Genomic DNA, 8,010 nt, shown 5'->3' with positions numbered 1-8,010 from the left:
GGCCAGAAACTCACCAATTTTTGTCCCAGTGGAGCTTCCACCCTCAGCAGGGCATTGGGGGGTGGGGGGGAAGGGTGTCTCCTGTGCTGGCAGAGCCTTGTCACTCTGTGGCACCCAGATGTCCCTCAGCCCTCTAACATCCTTCCCTCCAAATAGACCAACAGATACTGTCTGAGCCTCTGGCTGTGTGGCCACCAAAAGGGGGTTATAAGACAGGTTTTCTTCCTGTAGAATTGCTGAGACTCTGCCATCCCACCCCCCACGTGAGGCCGGTGACAGTGATTATGAACACGTGCCAGGGTTAGGAGCCAGAGGGTTCGAATCCCAGCTCTGCCACTTAGAACTGTGTGTCTTGGGCAAGTCACTTAACCTCTCTGTGCCTGTTTCTTCATCTCTATACTGGGGGTGATAACAGGACCTCCCTCGGAGGCTTGTTGTGAGAAGTCGATGAGCTAACAAGTGGGCAGGTTCAAGCAGTGCCTGACATAGCAGGTGCTCAGTGGACGATAGATATTATGACCACGTTTTGAGGTCCCATCCGTGGTCACCTGTCACCTCTGGCTCTGGCCGCTGTTTCTGCCACTTCCATGGTCACCTCTGCCATCCACAAGGTCACACCTCTCCCCTATATTTGCCCCAGAGTACCAGCAACAGTAGGAGGAAGATTTTAACAAAACCTGACTGACATCTTGCAGTGGCCAGGAACCAAGGACCCGTGAACACTGCCTGGCAGATCATAAGCCGTTAGTCGCCGCCTCCCTCTGCGGTCCCCTCCTGGCTGCTGCTCCTCCAGCTCCCTGCAGGGCCCTGGTCAGATCCCACACACAAGTGTCCCCTTGATTATCACTCTCCACATCACCCCTTGCATCCAGGGTCCCAAATATGCTTTCTCAGGCCAAGGTAAAAAAAAACGCATTGATACCATTGTAGTGGATGTCTGCTACTTTGCAAGCCTAGCTCTTTTGCTGGAATCAGCACCTCCATGATGTTTTGGGGACCCACTGGTCCTTTAATCTCAAGCCACGTGGCTCTGGTAGGGCTGGCCCCGCCCCCAAGCCCCAGGGGAGGGCATTGGGCCCAGACCAGCCAATCGGAGCAGCGCAGCCCTGGCCACGCCCCTCGCCCAGGCCCGGGGACTCAGGGTGGGCGTCTCTTTTCCTGGGGCCACTAAGCTGGAGGGATGTAAGCGCCGGGTGGCCGGGCTCCACCTTTGCCACGTCCTTGTATCGGGGGACCCTGCCTGAGCGAAGCAGGGCCAGGCGATGGGAGAGACAAGATTCCCACGAGCCCAGAGGCCCTCGAGCCGGGTGTGCTTGAAACCGGATGTTTACGGCAAAGGAGTCAAGCAGCTCTGCTCCTCTCTTTTCCCCAGTTTTTATTTTTGTTTTACTTTTTGTCACTAGCAGCCAAAAGAAACCTTCCTAGTGCAGCTGGCATGATTTCTGCCGCGATGCACCAGCTCGAGTGTCCAGGACATCAGTCCCCTTTGGAGGAAGGGATCGACAGCCGTGGAGTAATGGAGCTGGTGCCAGTCTACTCCGATCCCACCCTGGCCTCCTTACCTGCCGGCGAGGAGCGCAGTTCCTGCTTCCCCGCGTTGAGGCTGCGTTTGAGCCATTAAAAAAAAAAGATTCCGGGGGCCAGCCCAGTGGCCTAGTGGTAAAGTTCCATGCACTGTGCTTTGGCGGCCCTGCTGGGTTGTGGTGCAGACCAGCACCACCCGTTGGCGGCCATGCTGTGGCCGCGACCCAGATACAAAATAGAGAAAGATTGGCAGATGCTAACAGATGTTAGCTCAGGGCCAATCTTCCTCATAAAAAAAAAAAAGATTCTGCATAAAGCACTGTCATGAAAATGAAAAGACCCGCCAAGAAGAGAGAGCAGATATTCTTACACATATAATGGCAAATGCTTACTGTTTGCTGTGCACCAGACACGGTTCTACACGCTTCACAGATATGATCTCCTTTAATCCTCACGCGCACCTTGAAAGGTGTCTCAGTCAGCTCTGGCTGCGATGGCGGACACAGTAGACTGGGGGCTCAAAGAGCAGACATTGATTTCCCACTTCTGGAGGCTGGGAGTCCCAGATCAGGGTGCCAGCATGGCCAGGTTCTGGGGAGAGCTCTCTTCCAGGCTGGCAGACAGCTGCCTTCTTGCTGTATCTACCCATGGTGGAGAGGGAGGGCTCGGTGTCTCTTCCTCTCCTTGTAAGGGCACTAATCCCATCATGGCCGCCCCCCATGACTTCACCTAAACCTAATTACTTCCCAAAGGCCCTGCTTCTTACTACCACCACATGGAGGGTTATGGCTTCAACACATGAATTTTGGGGAGACACAAACATTCCATCTCTAGCAAGAGGTAAGGTTTGTAGTGACTCCATTTTACAGATGAGGAAACTGAGGTACAGAGAAGTGTGGTGTTTGTTCATGCTCTCGCAGTTGCAGAATCAGGATATGAATCCAGTGGTCTGGCTTACCAGTTATACTATCTTGCCTCTCAAAAGATTAGTAGTCAGAATATATAAAGAGCTCCTGTAAATAAACAAGAGTTGACTCAATAGCAAATGGGCAAAAGATGTAGAGAAGCAATTGAAGAATCAGTGGCCAATAAGGATAAGAAAAACGCTTAACTTCAAGGAAATGCTAATTAAGGCTGCATGAAATACCATTATCCCGCTAGATTAGGAAGAAAGCTAAGAAGTCTGAAGATACCAAGTGTTGGCAGGGATGTGGAACAACAGAAGTGATGATGGAGAGGTGGAACTCGGTACAAACACTTTGGAAGACAATTTGGCATTACTCAGTGAATGCCTACCCTAGGACCCAGCAGTTCCTCTCCCAGGTACATACCTCCTAAAGAAATGCACGTACGTGTGTCCCAGCAGACACGTGCAAAACCGTTCACAGCAGCACGGCTTGTAATAGCGAAAAACGAAAAACAACTCAAAAATCTAGTGTCAGCACAAGGAGAAAACTGTGCTATATTCACACATGGGAAGTGAAAAAAGGATGAACGGCAGCTACGATGTGCGTGAATCTTTGAAACATAATGTTGAATGAAGACACAAGCCCCAGCATTCCCACAGTCTGATACTGTTCTCTAAAAAGCACTTTTTGTTAGGAAAGTTTGAAGCCTAAACAAAAGTAGACAGAATGGTATCATGAACCCCCATGTCCCCATCACTCAGCTCCCACAATTGCTAACTCTCACTGGTTCAGCTTTACTTGTACGCCGACCCCACCCACCCCTCCTGTATAATTTTGAAGCAAATCCCATGCATGATTTCATTTCCTCAGTAAATATTTCAATATATTTCTCCAAAAGATAAAAACCCTTAAAGAAAACCATAACCTGAATACCATGGTCACATCAAGAAAGTCAACAATAATTCCTTAATATCATCAAATATCCAGGCAGTATCCACATTTCCAACTATCTCATAACTCTCTTAAAATTGCTACTACTTTATTTGAATCAGGACTCCAATAAGGTGAATTCACTGCAATTGATGGACATGTCTCTTAAATCTCTTTTAATCTATAGGTTTCTTCTTTCAGTTTTTTTTTTTCTTACAATTTTTTGCTGAAGACCTGGATCATTTGTCCTGGAGAGTTTCCCGGTCTGGACCGGATGCGTCCTCTAGTGGCATTTAACACGTGCTTCTGTGTCCTGTAATCCCTGTAAAGTGGGCATGGAATCTAGAAGCTTCATTGGCTGCAGTCTCAGTTTTTGGCAGGATGATCCCCTAGGAGGTACTTGGTTTCTCCGTCTAGTTCTCTCTGCATTTGTGATGTTAGCCGCAGGTGCTCACTGCCCACAACCGTTGATGCGAGATGGGGATTGCAATGTGTGATGTTCTAATTCTATCGTTTCCTCTTCAGATAGTAGCTGGAATGTTACACAAAGGGACACTTCCCCGTCTCTACTATTTGGCTGCCCTGGAGTACTGTTCATAAAAGAAAGACAGGATAATTCCTTGATTTTTGTCCCTTCATTTACCACTTTTCAGAGCCACATTTGTTCGTTAAATATCCACGTGTGTCAGAATTCCTTCTGAGAGCTTTTGTTGTAACAAACTGCCTAGTAGTGAGTTGGGGCGGGGATCTACCTCCAATTCTTGGCAGCTGTGGACACCCTCCCCAAAGCACTGATGCCCGAACATAATTAAATTGGCTTAAGTCGATTTGCATCAAGAGGCGAGCATGCTCGAGAATGAAGTCCACACAGCGGGAGGCAGAGCAGAGACTCAACCAGCCCAGACCAGCTAGAGACAAAGCAGTTGTCGGGGATGGTTAATAGCAGGCAGGGGCTAAACCAGCCTCACAGCCTGTTCTGTAAGGTGGATGAAGTCCCAGCAGGCTGTACTTCTAGGTGCTCTGAACTCATCTTTCACAGAAGGAGCCTTAGAGGTGAACCTGGCTGCATCCCTGAGGACCATATTCAGCTGGCCTTTAGCTGGTATCAAGTTACCAGAATCCTTCTAGAACGATTGACCAAACACAGGATCACTTAGAACTCATTCCCTGGGCACCATTCCTGCAGGTGAATGATGAAGGTTTACTCGATTCTTATACACTGTTCAGACAAGAATGGGAGCATCCAAAATGTTTTAGCCAGCATTGCATGCTACCAATTTCACCAATAACAGCCCATTTTAAACACCCACTATGCTAATTATTACTTAGACTCTCAATACACAAATGAAAATCCGTTTCTAACATTCATCAGGCTAATGAATGAAGTCCCTGGTGTTTCTCAAACATAAATAGTTGAAATCCTTGTGGTAATTGCCTACTTGGCTTTCGATCAGATGCTGGCTGACTGTTCCGGAAGTGTGTATTCCAGCTAGGGCCAACTGATGGCCCCGAGAGTATAACTTAAATGACACATATATGTATATCACCCTGGATCTTAGGGTGAGCTCCTCAGAAATGGACTCTGAGACAGAGAGTTGCATGCAGAAGGGTTACTGGGGAGTGGCCTCAGGTGACACCCCTAAAAGGAAGCGAGGTGGGCATGAGTGGGCAGATGGTTGTAAGGAAGACTCAGCAATGCCATGGGGAGCTCTGGAGCTGGGGTGGGGGTCAGGGTTGTCCCACATTGAGGCAAGGGGGCCAGGGCTTTGTACCCAGAACCTTCCAGTCATTGGCGTGGGCCACCACCTGGGAGGGGCGTAATGGTGGGTGAGGCTGTTATCTGCGACAGAGGGCACTTTGCGGTGAGGGGCCAGCTGTGAGATGTCAGAAGTCCAAAGCCCCAGCCTTTCCTGGCTCTGTCCACTGAGAAGGCCGGTAGGGGGGATTTTTTTCTGTAAGTTTGTGATGATTTCAAAATCAAAACAAATATTATCTTAAAAGATTGAAATGATTATTAAAAATGATTCTGCAGGCTGAGCTCATCTTTGTCTTCTCCGTGGCTGCTTTGGTGGCCTCATAGAGGCCCCACATACTGGCGAAGTAGGGGCAAAGAAGAAGAATAAAACCCTAAATTGTATCAACAAAAACTGGAATGAGTTAGTGGGAAGAAAGAATAATGACATTATCTCCCTCATAGTCCCCGGGGAGAGTTAACAGATAACATTTAATTTTGTTTTTCTTTTTTTGCTGAGGAAATTTGCCCTGAGCTAACATCTGTCGCCAATCTTCATCTGTTGTTTGTATGTGAGCAACCACCACAGCATGGCCACTGAGATGAGTGGTGGAGGTCCCCACCCGGGAACAGAACCCGGGCTGCCAAAATGGAGTGCCCCGAACTCAACCACTAGGCCACCAGGGCTCACCCACATTTAATTCTTTCCATTGATAATTAAGAAACCATAGGGCTTAAAAAAATCTATAGTTGAATAAGAACAGAACGTATAACTTTCAAATCAGTGGAATAGCTTGAAAAGAGAAGAAAATATAATCCATATGGAAAAGGTCAAAAAACAACGGAAAATGCAGAGAATCCTAAAAAGTAAAAACACAGCCAGTCCTGATGGCCTACTGGTTAAAGTTTGGCTCTCTCGCTGCTTTGGCGGCCTGGGTTCGTTTCCCAGTCGTGGAACCACATCATCCATCTGTCAGTTGCCATGCTGTGGGGGTGGCTCATGTAGAAGAACTAGAAGGACTCAGAACTAGGACATACAACCATGCACTGGGGCTTTAGGGAGGAAAACAAAAAAAAGAGGAAGATTGGCAACAGATGTTAGCTCAGGGCAAATCTTTCCCTGCAAAAAAAAAAAAAAAAAAGTAAAAACAGAAAGCATGAAACAATGGCCAAAGTAAAGCCAAGCACATCAGTTATAATAATATTATGCAAATATGTAAAACTTAGTATGTTAAATCAATAAACAAAATTATATTTTAGTGATGGTTGCACAACTCAGTGAATACACTAAAAAACATGGAATTCTACAGTTTAAATGAGTGAATTGTATGGTATGTGAACTATATCTAGAGATGTTATTTCGAAAGCTCAATGGGGGCTGGCCCAGTTGCGCAGCAGTTAAGTTTGCATGTTCTACTTCAGTGGCCTGGGGTTCGCCCCTTTGGATCCCGGGTGCAGACCTGTGCACCTCTTGTCAAGCTATGCTGTGGCAGGCATCCCACATATAAAGTAGAGGAAGATGGGCACGGATGTTAGCTCAGGGCCAGTCTTCCTCAGCAAAAAAGAGGAGGATTGGCAGCAGATGTTAGCTCAGGGCTAATCTTCCAAAACAACAAAAAACAACTCAATGGAATTGGAGGTCAGGGCAAGAAGGAGAGTTGAAACATTCATTCTGAAGTCTCTGAAGGAAAACTTAATAATTAGAACTTACTCTACTAGATATTAACTTGTATTGTAAAACTAAAATAAACAGTGTTATAGTAATACAAAAATAGAACAATGGAAGAGAAGAGAGAGCCTAGAAATTACACCCCATCATAGTTAAGAATTTGGTGTATAATTAAGGTATCGACAGAGACCAACAAATTGTTCAGTGAACACTTTGAAAAATATATCAGTTCTAGGTGGATTAAAGAATAAAATTTAAAGCTTACACAGAAACTAAAATATCTCACAGTTGAGAAGAATCTTATAAGCATAAAACAATGTATGAAATTGCAAGGGAAAATCACTAAATTTGACTGTAAAAAATCAAAAGCTTTTATACATCAGAAAAACATTGAAATAATATTTAATAGCAAGTGGCAATAGGAAGTGGGGAAATATGTGCAACATACTTGCACCATATGTGACAGAAAAGAATTTAGTGTCCTTCACTAATAAAGAGTTCTGACAAATAAATACCCAAAACTTCACAATAATAAAATGAACATATACAAAGGCGATAAAATTGACTGATTAAAATGTGAAAAAAGCACATTAATGAAAAATTCAAAATAAAACAATGGTGAGATATTTTTGGCTATAATATTCAAAATTGGCAAGCGTATTCTTTGGGGTTCTCCATGGAACCAGAACCAATAGGAGATATATATGTGTATACATACACACACACACACACACACACACACACACACACATATGGACAGAGAGAGAGATTGATTTATTATAGGAATTGACTCATGTGGCATGGAGGCCAAGAAGCCCCACGGTCTGCTATCTGCAAGCTGGAGCCCCAGGAAAGCCTGTGATAGAATTCAGTCTGAGTCTGAAGGCCTGAGAAGTTGAGGGCGCACAGGCGTAAGTCCCAGAGACCCAAGTGCTGAGAACCAGGAGCTCGGATGTCCAAGGGCAGGAGAAGATGGATGTCCCAGCTCAAGAAGAGAGAGAGAGAATTCCCCCTTCCTCTGCGTTTTTGTTCTATTCAGGCCCTCAAAGGCTTGGGTGATGTCTGCACACGTTTCTAAGGGTGGATCTTTTTTACTCAGTCTACTGGCTCAAATGCTAATCTCTTTTAGAACTGACGCACCCAGAAATAATGTTTTACCAGCTACCTGAGCATCCCTTAGTGCAGTCAAGCTGACACATAAAATTCACCATCACAGCATGGTTTACTAATCCCTCTACTGATGGTTT

This window comes from Equus quagga, chromosome 13, assembly GCF_021613505.1.
Source record: "Equus quagga isolate Etosha38 chromosome 13, UCLA_HA_Equagga_1.0, whole genome shotgun sequence".
NCBI lineage: Eukaryota > Metazoa > Chordata > Mammalia > Perissodactyla > Equidae > Equus > Equus quagga.
The sequence above is the reverse complement of the archived record's forward strand: the minus strand, read 5'-3'. Positions refer to the sequence as shown.